Genomic DNA, 15,197 nt, shown 5'->3' with positions numbered 1-15,197 from the left:
CCAAACTGAGTCGGGTATCGAGCTGACCCGAATCTTTTTATTTTAATTTTTTTATTAAAAATTGCTAAAATTTTAGTTTTTTTAGAGAAAATGGAATTTCAGGAGTAATTAAAATATGCAACATTTTGACAAAAATTTATATCTTATTTTTAATTACTTATAATTATATAATTTATAATTTCATATAAATTAAAATAATAAAAAATAAATTCTTCATTATTAATAATTAACAATTATAACTTTTTCTTAGAAATTATTGCATCATAATAGATTAGTACATCCCAACTAGATTAGCACATATTCATCTATATCATTATGATTTACAACTCTTTCCAAAATAAATTATCATAGATTTACAGTTAAAAAATATAAATTAAAAATAAATTTCTACTCTTTGTCTCTTATTATCAACTCATTAAGTCTATCTTCAATACTAATTCTCCGATTCATGCCTTGAGTTCTCTTCGTACCTCTACCAATCTTGTAGGCACATTACCACCTGTACAATAGATAGATCCAACGATGTTTTGTGGTCATTAATCAAACTTTCTTATGTGTTGAAGGTAGATTCCGAAGCTACTCTAGAAACCTATACTATTAGTAAGTCACAAGTCATAATGAAAAGTACAGGATATGAAATTGCTCCATATATCGTCCAGTATTGCAAAATATCAAAATAAATATTATTTTGAGATTTAACTAAAGGTGCAACTAAATGTTATTCAATTTTAGAAAAGTTCCTTCTTGATGATCTTGATCTACGGCTATTACCAATACTTATTAGCGTCTCTATTATCAGTTGCTATCAAAAAGCTTACCTTTACCCCGTTTAGAGCTTTTGGAACCTATAAGTTGAGGTGTACTTACACCGTATCTACATGTATACTCATCAAATAATCTTTGAGAATAATATTTAATAGTGTATGATGAGTAAGAATAATAATAGTCTGACAGATATTAGTTTCTATTACCATGCTCTCATAGAAAAAATCAACAAACTTTGGAGGCTAGTATCCTTCAAGTATGGATCAATAAGGACCCTCAAACTAAAATTAATAGGAATAGATTTAAAATACTTATTAAATTTACTTTCTATTTTAAAAATTACATCTGATAAATAATTATCCTTGTGATAAGTATTAAAAAAGTTTGAATATTTAAAACCTGTAAAGCATCTTAAGTAATAGGTGGATAATAACAACCAGTTAATAACATAGTACTTTCATAAAAAACTTGTGGCATTTCTTTAACACAACTTATAATTGCCTATTCATCATCAATTATTCTATAGATATTAGCAGAACTAGAAATATAGGAAGTAATAAAATTATTTATAATTTCTTTATACTATATTGCTACATTTTACATAACATAGGTAGAATTCTACCTATGGCCAACATTTTTTTGGAATTAGCTTAGATTTTACATTTTTTTCTACACAATTATTTCCATTTTTAAGTCTTTGTTTTGAAGTATTATGAGCATACGCTGTAACCTTGACTTTTTTTATCATTGGTGTAATTTCATTAAATACACTTTGAACAATTAAATTCAAAATATGACACATGCATCTGATATGAAAAGTATCACTCTGGCATAGCAATTGCAAAGATGTTTTGATATGATTTGCAGCTACACTATTATTACTTGCATTATCTAGTAAAAAAGAAAATATACTTTTTAGAAACTTATATTTTTGAATGTTTTTCCATTATTAAATTTGTAATATTTTCACCACTGTGTGAATCTTCAAATAAAATAAAAAAAAATAACTCTTTTAAATATTTGTCAAGTGTCATCAATCAAGTATTCTGTGATACATAAATAACCACATTGTACTTTAAATATCCAAATATCAGAAGTTAGAATAAATTTTACAACTTAAGCTTTAAAATTAAGAAATTATTTTATGTTTTCCTCATGATAATATTTCAAAATATCATATTGACAAGTTTGATGAGAAAGTTTTTCAAATATGGGATAAAATTGTCTATAATTGTATCCTCAAATTCATCATCTTCTATTAATTTAAACTGAAGGTTTTTAAGAACAATAAACTTTATGATGTATTTCTTGGCTTTAATTGCATCGTAGTTCCATGAACCAAGGCTATTGAAGTAAAACGATTAAGAGAGTAGAGATTAGCGGATGTCGCCTTGAGATGTTGCTTGTACTCTATTGTCTTTTTTCAAATAGCACTTGAGGTGGTTAGTGCCACTCTTATACTAGCTTCAAGGATATGGCTACATAACGCATATTTAGCCATTTGGATGAGAAGTTTGTTATATTGATCCCTGGTGACTTTTATCTTCGTAAAGAAAGCCTATACTTTGAGTCCCAGACTTTTAGGAGCTCTAGGCATTGGATCATTGTCACCGGATTTGGGATCAACATTGGTAGTAGGAGGAGTAGCCATAGGACTCATTTTTGGAATTGGAATTTGCTTGTCATAATCGAAGTAGGAAGCCAATAGAATTAGAGAGTATTAGAAAGTATAAGAGAGAATAAGGGAGTAGAATACTGAATTAGAGAGAATAAGAGTGTTAAATAGAAATAGATGAGTTTTGGATGAGAAAAATAAGTGAAAACACTCTCTATTTATAGAGACAACCCCTACCCCAATGACCAAAATACCCTTAAAATATAGCCCATTTTGACAGTTTTTAAGGGTATTTTGGTCATTTGACCAAAAATAGCCTTTATAGGCTATTTATTCTTCTAGAATTAGGCCGGGTCTGGGCTACGATCGGGCTGCTCGATCCAACAGCTATTTTTCTAGCTATCGGACCAAGTCCAAATTCGAGTTAGGATAGGCTTCTGACATTGGCTTGGTCCAACAGCAAATTAGGGAGCCATTATTACTTCCTTAGTTCGGTTCGGGTTTGGACCAGCCCGGACTCGGGCCCGATTTCGGACCTGCCCGAACTTGGATCTGAGTTCTTTAGCGAGGCACAGTGGAACCCGAGTCAGGCCGCGCCCGTGTCAGGCTTTGTTGAACCAACCCTGACCCAGGCCCAAAGCCCGGTCTTGCCCGATTTTTTAGGCTTTTATTGCGTTCGGGCAGCAGTGGCCACCGGGCCAGGTCTAGGCTACATGCCTAATTGGATAGCCCTAGCCCCTCTTAAGTTTTTGTTTTCTTAGAAAAACCCCTTTAACTTTTGTTTTTTTCAAAAAAAACTTTCAAAAAGCTTGATCCACCTTATTCATCAATAAAAATAATTTTTTTTGCATTATTTTATTTACCAATGTGCAAATAACATTTAAGGTCGCTAAAGTTTTTCTAAAAGATGTTGAGTGCTGATGAGCGTTTTCTAGGAAATCCAAAGATTGAAGCATTTCTCTAAAATTTACCAACTAAAAAACTCATACCGTAATTCAAGGTTCATACTAAGAAATTTGTGATTAGTGACTGTAGACGGTAAAAAATACCTCCGTGGACTTGCAAGAAATCCGCCTGTAAGGAGAAGCCGCCCAAAGCCACGGGAATTCACCCTTTATCACAAGTCGCCCGACCGAGTCTGTATTCAAATCCGCCAGCAAACCTCAAGGCCGCCAATATGGCTAGGTATCTGCTACCCCACGTGCTGAGGCGGGCTTTCCCACCCCTCTCGACCCGAAGGGAGAGGGCACAGTACTCCAAGACCGTCAAGTGGCCGCTCACAGTACGAATGATTGGGTAGGTGTCGAGTCGACCTGAACATTCATAAATGCAGCTCACCTCGGCTGTCCGAGTCAAGAGCTGGATCCGCCGGTATTCAGCGAGCTGTCCAAGCCCACTCGAGTACCGGGAACCCACTTTCCCACCTCTCTCGGCCTGAAGAGAGAAGATACGGTACTCCAGGCCCGCCGAATGACCGCTCACAGTACAAGTGATCGGACAAACGCCAAATCAACCTGCACCCTCATAAATGCGACTTAGCTCACTTGTCCAAGCGAGAGGCGAGAGCCGCCGACGCTCGGTGAGTTGGTCAGATCCACTCGAGTATCTGATAGCCGTTGTCACACATACGAGGAGGAGCTTTCCCATTCCTACGCGACGTGATGCAAAACACGGCTCCTCGAATGACCGCTCATGGTACAGGTGGACAGCAGGATATCTCTGAACAATGTATGGTCACATCCCATAATTCAGGGAACAGCAGAACTGCCTCTCTTTCATTTAAGTGCCTCTTCCAACAACCTTTAAAAGAGGTCAGAAAACTTGGGGAAAAGGCAATCGAGACCAGGCTCTCTGCATAAGTTTTGTATAGCAGCACCATTTCCTAGTTCTGAGCCCTGATCGCCGGCGAACTAGAAGATCCGAACTCTATCGACTTGAGCTTCTACTGCGTACTGAAGCTCCCCAGCAATTTCGGTCGAATGGTCCAAGGGAAGCAGACTCGACACGAGCATCGAGCGAAGCATCCTGTAGCTACCAAAAGTCCCCACACTAAACAAAGAGGGCATTCCCTCTGCTTCTGTTGTAATTTCGATTTATTAGTTTGTAATAAGCATTCTTATCAATACAAATGAAGTTCCCTGTTTTCGGGAGATCAAAATTTACACCTACAGAAGATGGCGACCACAATGGGAGAAGCTGTTTCTTCAAACGAAATGGTGGTAGCTCAGTTCGACGAAGTCGCTGTTGGGACAACTGTGGAGTCCCTAGAGATCGAGTTCGACCAAGCCAAGTACGAAGAGTACTTGTCTTCTTCCTCCTCTGGTGGTGATGCGTCCCGCAAACGCCACAGAGTCGTGCGTCGAGGCCGACCTCAATCGGGGAAAGCCTCCGCACCTGAGGGTTCCACCCGAGTCTCGTCAGGAGGACCTGCCCCCTCACAATCGATCAAGGCCAAGCCAGAGATCGAGAGCAAGGGACAAGGGTCTGCCGGATGGGTCACCAAGCAGCCCCCGCAGACACCTGTCCCGGAGGAAATGCTGGTTCACTCCGGCACAGACTACACTGCCACAGCCCACGGTGATGCTCTCCTCGCTGGAAGAGCTAGCCAACAGCGACAGCAGACGCTCGTCAGGCAGGAGGCCTAAACCTCCATTTCACACAATGGCCTGAATTACCATATGGGCCCGAGAAACGCGACATTGGAAGGCCCTCCAAATCAGGAGCACCGACCGAGGAAGACAGGGCCACCCCCTCAGATGGACTTTGCTTCTCAGGTCACATCCCTGATGCGAATAAATCACCTCGAGCAAGCGAGCCTACCCGAATAGGCGAATCCCCGAGGGCTGGCGAGACTCGCCATAACTCTTTGGCGGATAAAGGTAAAGGCAAAAAATTAGGCGACACCTCGCGAACCCTCTCGTTCAAACGAAGGGTTGAGACTCGCCTACATGCTGGAGTTCGCCCGAACGCAAAAACTTGCCCGTCAAGGCGAGATCGCCTAACTCTAGCACCAAAATGTTCCACTCAGCGTGCACCAGGGAGTACATCCAAAGATCTCTCGTGCGCTCACCCGAGCAATCCTTCTGATGCTGGGGGTTGTCACCAACCCCCCACAGAAGACCTCCGGGAATACTTAACTCGTAAACGCACCATACATGAGGCGAATCCCCAGTGCCATTACAAAAGGCTCATCCACACGGTACTCACCGACTGCCAATGCATAGGAACGGTGAAACCTTCGGTGTTTGACAGACTTTCTCAACAGCCCTCTCGACCAAGGCCCTACCGCCGAAAGCGTCGTCACCAAAAAGGACGTGCTACCGACGACCTAGAACTCCTGTCCTCTACAATCAACATGACGGACAAGGGTAAGGCGGTACTTTCCGACTCTCCAGATTCGGACTCCGTCCTGGGGCCTAATCCTCGGTTCGTTCAACACCGGCAAGAGGGCATATACCAGCGTACCCGTAGTCGCAGTGGGGTATGCATCAGTTTTGATTACTCCACCTTAGGCCCTCCCTCCTGCGGCAATGACGAGGTTCACTCGGCGACGGCCACGTCTCAAACCTCGCGTTCAAGCCAAGACGCGCGGGCAAGGGTACACATGACCGAACTCGCCCATGAGCAGACGGTCACCTAGAAGCTCGAAGAGCAACAGGAGACCATAGATTCCCTAAGGGATATGATGGAACAACTTTTGAACAAGAAGAAGAAGAAGAAGAGAACCCAGCGTACCTTACCCCGGCGAACAGGGGATAAGGAGTGGGTACCTCCTCATCGTCCGGTGACTGAGACGGAAGATAATAGTAATCCGCAATCCGATTACTCTTCTAAGACGTCACTAGGAATATCGCATACAGGGGGTAGCACCCGCGACAAGAGGTTCGACGAGTTCCAAAATTAGCTCAACGCACTCAAACTTCAGCAGAACATGAACAAGCTGGGGGTGGTCCGACCCTACCCTGTCGAATGGGATACGGTCCCCTACCCGGCGAAGTTCAAGCCGATTAGTTTGGTGCAGTTTGATGGCAAGCGAATGGGATACGGTCCCCTACCCGGCGAAGTTCAAGCCGATTAGTTTGGTGCAGTTTGATGGCAAGGGCTCGCCCTTGCAACATATTTACTACTTCATGGCACAGACTGGATTCCTCACGGGGAACGATGCCATTCTCACCCGGCTATTCATAGGCACCCTCAAGGGGGTGGCCTTTGAATGGTTCCGCAAACTAGAACCCGGCTCCATCAAGTCATAGGCCGACGTTGAGAGGCTCTTCGTCGCCCGTTTCTTCGACGACGACACGGAGGTGTCAATGGCCACCCTCCTCGCCGAAAAGCAACTAAAGTCGGAGTCAGACAACGACTTTGTAAAGAGGTTCCGTAACCGATCAGTCCACTGTCGGGACCAAGTTCTTGAATCCATGCTAATCGAGATGTGCCGCAATAATCTCTCGATCCACATCCTATCCAAAGTGGGTGCGGTGGAAACCCGGACATGGAAGGAGCTTGTTCGTCAGGGCGAGCAAGTAGAAAACATGATCAAAAGGCTAGAGGCCAAAGAACCGCAGTCCAAGAAGGGAGCTGCAGAACCAGCCGTGCCAAAGAATCCCCCTCGGTCCAGAGGAAAAGAGATCTTGGCCGTCGACTCTACCCCAGCGCCGAAGGCTGCTCAAAGGCCGAAGCCCAGACAATTTGAACAACGCCCCCCGCAGCAATACGACTTCAAAGAGGACCAAGTAGTGGTGACATTCGACACTTTACTCAAGAGTGGGCGAATTAAATTGCCAGAAGTCGCGAAACCTGAGGAGGTGGACAAAACCAATGACCCAAGTTATTGTGCCTACCACAGATTCCTGGGCCACCACACAACTAAATGTTACGTCCTCAAGGATAAGCTCCAAGCCCTCTACAATGCGGGGGTCCTAAAGAAGGAGAATATTCAAAAGCAGGTGACCACGAATATGATCACCTTAAGCTTTGGAACAGATCTCCCAGAAGTCCAAGCTCCGACGGGGATAATTCCCATTCCCAAGGCCGTCTTGAAGATCACCAACGATGACCCTTACAACCAGTGAGAGAAAGGTTTAGCTCTGCAGATTCTGCCATCGGGTCAGGTGATGTGGGTCCATCCAGACCTTCTCGATGACGAACAATGGACTACGAAGCCCTCGAAAGGGGCTAAGGGAAAACATTGTAACATCATCTCCGCCATCCTAGGTGAGGAAAAAATAGCGATGACCATCTTGACCGACTCCGAAGAGGAAACCACTGTCCTCGCCACGAGAGTGGGGAAGGAATTCGCTAAGGAATACCCCACGAGGACAGATAACCCGGCGGGACCTCCCACGAGGCCCACGACGATAAACCCTCCTAAACTAGATGGGCCAAGCACGAGCCACCAACCTTTCCAGTTCAATGTGCTCGCGCAACTGAAGAGCATCCCTGCGCGAATCACCATGTACGATCTCCTACGACTATCCAGGCCTACCCGGGAAGCTCTGCAAGAGGCACTGGCCGACTCACAGGTTTTCTCCACCCACTTCTCGAGGGAGGAGGACGCATAACAGGAATGTGCAACGTGTTGCCAAACCACAAAGAGATGGGTCCCGTGCATTACCTTCACTCCGGAGAACATGCTCATCAAGAGCACATCTCATGACCGACCACTATAGTTCACAGGGTACGTCGGTTCGTCGAAAGTGGATCGAATTCAGGTCGACCTAGGTTCTGCGTTGAGTATCGTGCCTTTGAAATTGATCAAACACTTGGGGATACCGCCAAAGCGCCTATCCTCGACCATGACGACCATCTTTGGCTTTAACGCCACGGGGACTCGGTCGCTCGGCAAAATCCGCCTGAAATGTCAAATTGGCGACATGAAGACAGAGGTGACCTGCTACGTCATCGACGCCAAACCTTCCTACAACATACTCTTGGGATGTCCGTGGATCCATGGCAACCGAATAGTTCTGTCCATGTTACACCAGTGCCTAAAGTATGTGGACAATTACGAGCGAGTGAAGATGGTAGTGGCCGACAAACAACCCTTTAAAGGTGTCAAAAACTACTTCACGGATTCTCTGCTGTACCAAGACCCTGACGAGCCACCGGCAGAGGAGCTGGAGAGTGGTAACGAGGCAGACGATAAGCCTGAGTACGACGACAACTTAATCCTAAACGACTTCGAGTCAATTGTAATCGGTTACGAGAGTCACAATGTAACCAACGCTGTCCAGGTGGAGGAAATTATCATGAATGAGAAGTCCAACTTTGATTATTTGTCGTCTTGCTCCACGTTCGAGGATGATGCGCCCAATAACCTATGGTCAGAACTCTACAGTAATCCTTCTTTGTACTTGCCAGTATGCTCGTCATACGTTGCCAAGGCACAGCCGATCAAGTCATCGCAAGCTGTGCTCATCGTGCTAGCCCGAAATAATTATCGAAAAGATATTATCTTTGGTCGAATCGATCATCCCCTACACACGCTATGGGATGAATTTGAGGACGAGGACCTAGCGCCCTAGTTTTCGCAATACAGTCAAGTTGCGAGGCGCATGATGAGCGACATGGGGTATGACCTCACTCGTTTAGAGGGCCTGAATTACGGCCGAAGATGCAAAATGGTCATCCGAACCACTTACGTACCCAAAGGTAAACCCTCAAATTACTTCAACAGAACTCGAAGAGGCTTAGGCTACTCCTCCTCCTCGTCGGATTTATGTTTTCACGCCAACGAGGATTCCGACTATGCATGTTCGGGGGATCAATCGTCAACAACCTTGGCATGGGACTCAGATGTCAGCGTAAGGGATCTGTTCGATGGCCTTACGGTCAACATGGCCACGATGGACCCCGCCGAAATGGCGGAGGATGGACAAGTCCCGTTTTATGACGAGACGTGGGATCGTCATGTTAACGCCCAGTGGAACAGTCGCTTTGAGCAACGTGAACCACCGACCGAAGACGAAATCCTCCAGGTGAACATGGGTAGTGAGGCGAATCCCAAGCCCATATTCATCAGCGGCTGTTTGCCTCCCTAGGAAAAAGAGGACCTCATTGCCCTCGTACGGGAATACATTAACGTCTTCACGTGGAATTATGAGGACATGCCCGGCTTGGATCCGCGGGTCGCCATGCATCGCCTCAACATTAGCGCAGACGCCAAACCAGTCATGCAACAGCAGAGGTGGTTTCACCCTCAGATCATGGAGGCAATTGAGGCCGAAGTGAAGAAACTGATCGAATTCGGTTTTATCATGGAAGAACAACACCCCGACTGGGTGGCCAATATTGTTCTGGTCCTGAAGAAAAACGATAAGATTCGCATCTGCATCGACTTTAGGGACCTTAACGCTGCGTGCCCTAAAGACAAATTTTCCCTGCCCATCACGGATGTCATCATTGACAATACGTGCGGATTCGAGAGGATGTCATTCATGGATGGTTTCTCGGGGTACAATCAAATCAAAATGCACCCCGAGGACGAGAAGCACACTTCATTCAGAACCCCTATGGGGGTGTACTGCTACACCGTTATGCCCTTCGGACTCAAAAACGCTGGCGCAACCTACCAACGCGCCATGAGTATGATCTTTCGAGATCATCTGCGGAAGACGGTCGAATGCTACGTGGACGACCTGGTCATGAAGAGTAGCCGTAAAGAGGACCACCTCCAAGACTTGAGGGCAATGTTCGAACTCATGAGGACTCATCAACTCAAGATGAATCCTACTAAGTCATTCTTAGGGATGTCTAGCGGCAAATTCCTCGGTTTCGTCGTCACGACGAAAGGAATCCGGATTGATCCAGACAAGGTGCGAGCTATTCAAGAGCTTCGACCGCCCCGAAACCTTAAAGAGCTAAGAGGGCTTCAGGGACGACTGGCTTACATCCGAAGATTCATCTCAAATCTTTCGAGCAAGTGTCAACCCTTCTCCAGGCTGATGAAGAAAGGTACTTCCTTCGTGTGGGACGAGTCTTGCCAAAAGTCCTTTGAGGAAATCAAGGATTATCTCTCGAACCCGCCTGTCCTTGCGGCGCCAATCTCAGGGAAGCCATTTCTCATATATATACGGGCCATGGAACATTCTCTAGGCGCCCTCTTGGCACAAAACGATGATGCGGGCCACGAGCAAGGCATCTACTACCTGAGCAGAACCTTGCAAGGTGCCGAACTGTGATACCCAATGATCGAGAAGGAATGTCTGGCCTTAGTATTCGCCATCTAAAAGATGCGGCACTACCTGGTTGGCCAGACAATTCATGTTATTTCCCAGATGAACCCCATCCGGGTGTTCATGACATAACCGGCGGCATTGAATTGGCGTTTGGCCAGATGGGCACTCCTACTATCTCAGTATGACATCCATTTCATGCCACAAAATCGGTCAAAGGGCAGGCCATCTACGATCTTATGGCTAGTCACCCGCTGGGGGTGAAGACCGACCTATTTGAAGATCTGCCAGATGAACCCCCCGAAGCCAATGTGACTTCATCACCAGAGGTGTGGCAGATGTTCTTCGATGGCACGTCTCGTGTAGGCACGAGCGGCTCTATTGTTGCAGGAGTGGGGGTGGTCCTCACCTCTCCGCATGGCACGTCTCGTGTAGGCACGAGCGGCTCTATTGTTGCAGGAGTGGGGGTGGTCCTCACCTCTCCGCATGGTCATGTGTTTCCCCGAGCCTTTTCTTTGACAGAACCGTGCACCAACAACGTGGCTGAGTATAACGCATTACTCATAGGGCTCGAGTTGGCCAAGGAGTTAGGGATAAAGCATCTATAGGCTTACGGTGACTCCCAACTCATCGTTAAGCAAGTGACTGGCGAATATGAAGTCAGGAACGATGATCTCATCCCGCTCCACAAAGCGGCTATCAAACTAGTGGAGTCACTCGAGAGTTCCACATTGAGCATGTGCTCCGTTCCAAGAACACGCATGCGGACGCTCTTACATCCTTGGCGGCTAACTTGGCCTAACCGTTAGGAACGACCCAACGAGTCACAGTCGCTAGCCGAAAACTCTTTCGACTAAAAGACGTCCCAGAAGCGAACGCCACCCTTCAAACCCCGGATCAGCCCAATCAGGAAGACTGGCGTCTCCTGATCATCGATTACATCCTATACGGCATGTTGCCCGAAGACGCAAGGGAACGAGAGTCTATCCGACGATGTGCCTCGAGGTTCTACTATGATTCGACCACCAAGACGCTATATCGAAGGTCATACGACGGCTTGTTGCTTCGATGTCTTTCAAAGGCAGAGGCGTAGGAGGCCCTACGCAAAGCCCATGACGGCACGTGCGGGGCTCATCAGCCTGGACCCAAGCTTTGGGATCGCCTGCGGAGGATATGCTACTTTTGGCCTAGGATGGTTAGCGACGCGGTCGCTTACGCAAAGCGCTGCCACGAATGCCAAATCCACGCCAACTACATGCGCAAAGCGCTGCCACGAATGCCAAATCCACGCCAACTACATGCATCAACCTCCTGAAGACCTACACCCGGCGAAGGCGTCATGGCCTTTCGAGGCATGGGGGATGGACATAGTCGGGCCAATATCCCCGCCATCGGCGAGAGGCCATCGCTTCATCCTCGCGATCACCGACTACTTTTCTAAGTGGGCCGAAGTCGTCCCCTTAAGAGAGGTCAAGACTAATGACGTGATCAAATTCATCAAACACCATGTCATATACCGATACGACGTGCCCCGGCGTATTATTCATGACAACGGCACACAGTTCGTCAGTCATGCATTCACCAGGTTTTGTGACAAATTCCGAATACAAAACCTGTCATCCACTGCATATAACCCTTCGGCGAATGGTTTGGCCGAGGCCTTCAACAAAACGATTATCAAGATTTTGACCAAGCTAACTTCCACTAGCAAACGCGATTGGAATGAAAAGCTAGGCGAAATCTTATGGGCATATCACACAACGGTTCGCACAACGACTGGCAACACGCCCTACTCATTGGTATACGGCTGTGAAGCCGTATTGCCATTAGAGATTCAAATTCCATCCCTCCATGTTTCCCTAGCAACGGGGATGACGGTTGAGGATAATCACCAACGATGACTCGCGGAGCTATAAGCGTTGGACGACAAGCGACTAGAAGCTCAACAGCACATTGAGCTCTATCAAGCCCGAATGGCCAAGGCTTTCGACAAGAAGGTCAAACGCCGAGCCTTTAAGGAGGGAGAACTGGTACTGGCCGTTCGCCGACCGATGATCCTCACCTCTAAGAAGAAGGGCAAATTTCAGCCCAAATGGGAAGGACCGTTCGTGATAGGGACAGTCTATTCGAATGGAGCTTATCACTTCGTCAAGCCAAATGGTGATAAGATCATGATGCCCATCAACGGCAAATATTTAAAGAAGTACTACCCTTAGTTCTTCTTCCCGAACTCCCATGAGTGCATGAGTATAAACTGGTCCTCACATCCTCCAACTGGTATAAGAGGTTAAACTGTTCCCTACGCTTTCACTTCTTAAGCCAAGTCACCAGTACAGGCGATCCGCTCAGATCAGGCGAGCTTAACAGTTTAGGCGAACTCCACTTCTCAAGCCAGGTTCCCAGTACAGGCGAACCGCTCAGACCAGGCGGGACTAGCATTTCAGGTGGGCTGCATCAAGCGCCCACTTGGTCAAACCTTCAGATAGTTAGGACCAAAGCCACAATCCCCCGCCAATCCTCTTCAATAGGATGGCAGGACCCCCACTATCACTTTCGACAAAATCAACTTACTAATCCTCTTCTAAAGGATGGTAGGTCCTCAAAGTCGTTCTAATCACGACAATCCCTTTCACGTTAACATCAAACCTCTGACAAAATCCACTTACCAATCCTCTTCAGAAGAATGGTAGGTCCCCATAGTTGCTCCAATCGTAACAAAACCCCATCAGGTTAATGATCACCTCTGATGATTGGCGCCGTTATTCCTAGGAGTAACACAGCCTAAGTAATAACCTACCATGCGACGTGTCATTACTTCTGTCAGTAGTCACACTCCTACGTCCCTGAACTACTTGACCTATGCCGGATATCCTAACACACCTTTAGGATAACCGATGGGTAGTAGCCCACCATGCGACGGCTCCTACAATAATCAATCGTCACGTTCCTACATCCCTAAACGATTCGATTATCATCCATGTCGTTAATGACAATCGTCAAGGACGGCTCTACAAGCGACGTGTCTAACTGCTCCCCCAGATATCAACTCGCCAAATGGCAAGTCGTAGTCTGGTTCTTCAGTTGGTCGTGAGCAAATGTTCTTCACTACAACCTAAGCGTCACCCCCGCGATTTCACCTAGGCTGCAACACGAAAGTCGGAGTCAATCCGACCCCACGTCGTGAAAAGCCAAGAGCAGAAAAGGAATCTAACGACTAGATCCAAAACAGATCAGTCAAAGACTCACCGTATCGCTAGAGAGGACATGAGTAGCTCGACTCAAGCGCCAAACAGCACAGGCGAATCCGACGTAGAGACAAAGCACAGGTCAAATACATATCAACACCAAAAAAAAACTGTGCATGCAAAGCAGAGTATAAACAAAACAAAAGGCCATTATGGGCCAAAATTACATATATAAGGTTTTGGGTTTAGGATGCACTCCGCATCAACCGAGTTACAAAAAAAAACCAGAAAAGGGCACTAGAGGTGCTTCAGCAGACAAAAGGTGGCGATCTTAGCCTTGACGGCCGCAAGATCCGCCGCACGCTGGACCTTCGCCTCCTCCTTTTGCTTCTGCTGCAGCCTAGCAAGAGCAGCCTCGCCATCTTCTTCCTCCTGGCGAAGAAGTTGGAGCGCCCTGTCCACCGCTCCGGCAGCCTGACTGAGCCTCATCGCCTCACGCTCAAGCTCCCACAGCCTTGCCTCGCCACGGAGAGAGCCAGCATCCTCGAAGAAGGCGGCGTCCAAATAGGCGTCCATCTGGTCCAATACCGCCTGATGCCGCTTGCGTAGACGTTTGAGCTCGGCCTCCTTAGCCTGGATCGTCTCGCCCGCTCCACACGTTGCTGAGCGTAGACGCCATCGAGAGAGGCGTGGCACGTCTAAGCATGTCTTGCGCCAACTCCTCTAGACGGTACATCCACCTTCTAGGCGACCGAGCTCGTCGCTCGCATCCATCGTGGCGAGCGACGGCCACCCACACGACGGACCGCCTCCAGACCCTCCTCTACGAGAGGAAGCGCGTCGTAATATCAGCCGGCACCCTCGCCAACGATGACAGCAGTTTGGCGCACCAAACCCTCCAAGCGCCGAAGGATCTCGAATGCAGGATGAGATGTCGGGTCTGGTACAGAGGACCATTGAGCAGAGCTCGTGGGGGAAGCTGGCGGCATGTCAGCACCGACGACGGTGGTGGAAGAGTCCTCACCTTCGGAGGCACTGCGGTCGGATGCAGAGGCCATGGGTCAAAGTGAAGTCCTGCAACATTTCTCTTTTTAGCGAATTATTTCGATAGAAAGAGGACCTTGCTGAAAAGACGACAAGTACATTATATATATATAGCCGAAAATCCAACGGCTGAGATTTGTTACCCCAAGCGATCGAGTGGTTCAGGTGTCCTGCGACGCTTCGAGCTCAACGCCAATAAAGGCCATTCCTCTCGGGACCCCAAACCGACCGATCGGATTGAGCGCGAGAGGCGAAGCGTTCTGTCGCTTCGCCATTAATGAGTCTTAGCTGGTAAGCACTTGGGCCCGCAAGCAGATGCGTGGCACGAGTTTCGCCCACGTTTGGATCTTCGACTGAGAGACAAATTCGCCTTATTTAAGTTTCGCCTGTAGTGTGAACTCGCCAGCAGTTAAG

The sequence above is a fragment of the Asparagus officinalis genome, chromosome 8, assembly GCF_001876935.1.
Source record: "Asparagus officinalis chromosome 8, Aspof.V1, whole genome shotgun sequence".
Taxonomy (NCBI): domain Eukaryota; kingdom Viridiplantae; phylum Streptophyta; class Magnoliopsida; order Asparagales; family Asparagaceae; genus Asparagus; species Asparagus officinalis.
Note: the sequence above shows the minus strand (reverse complement) of the source record.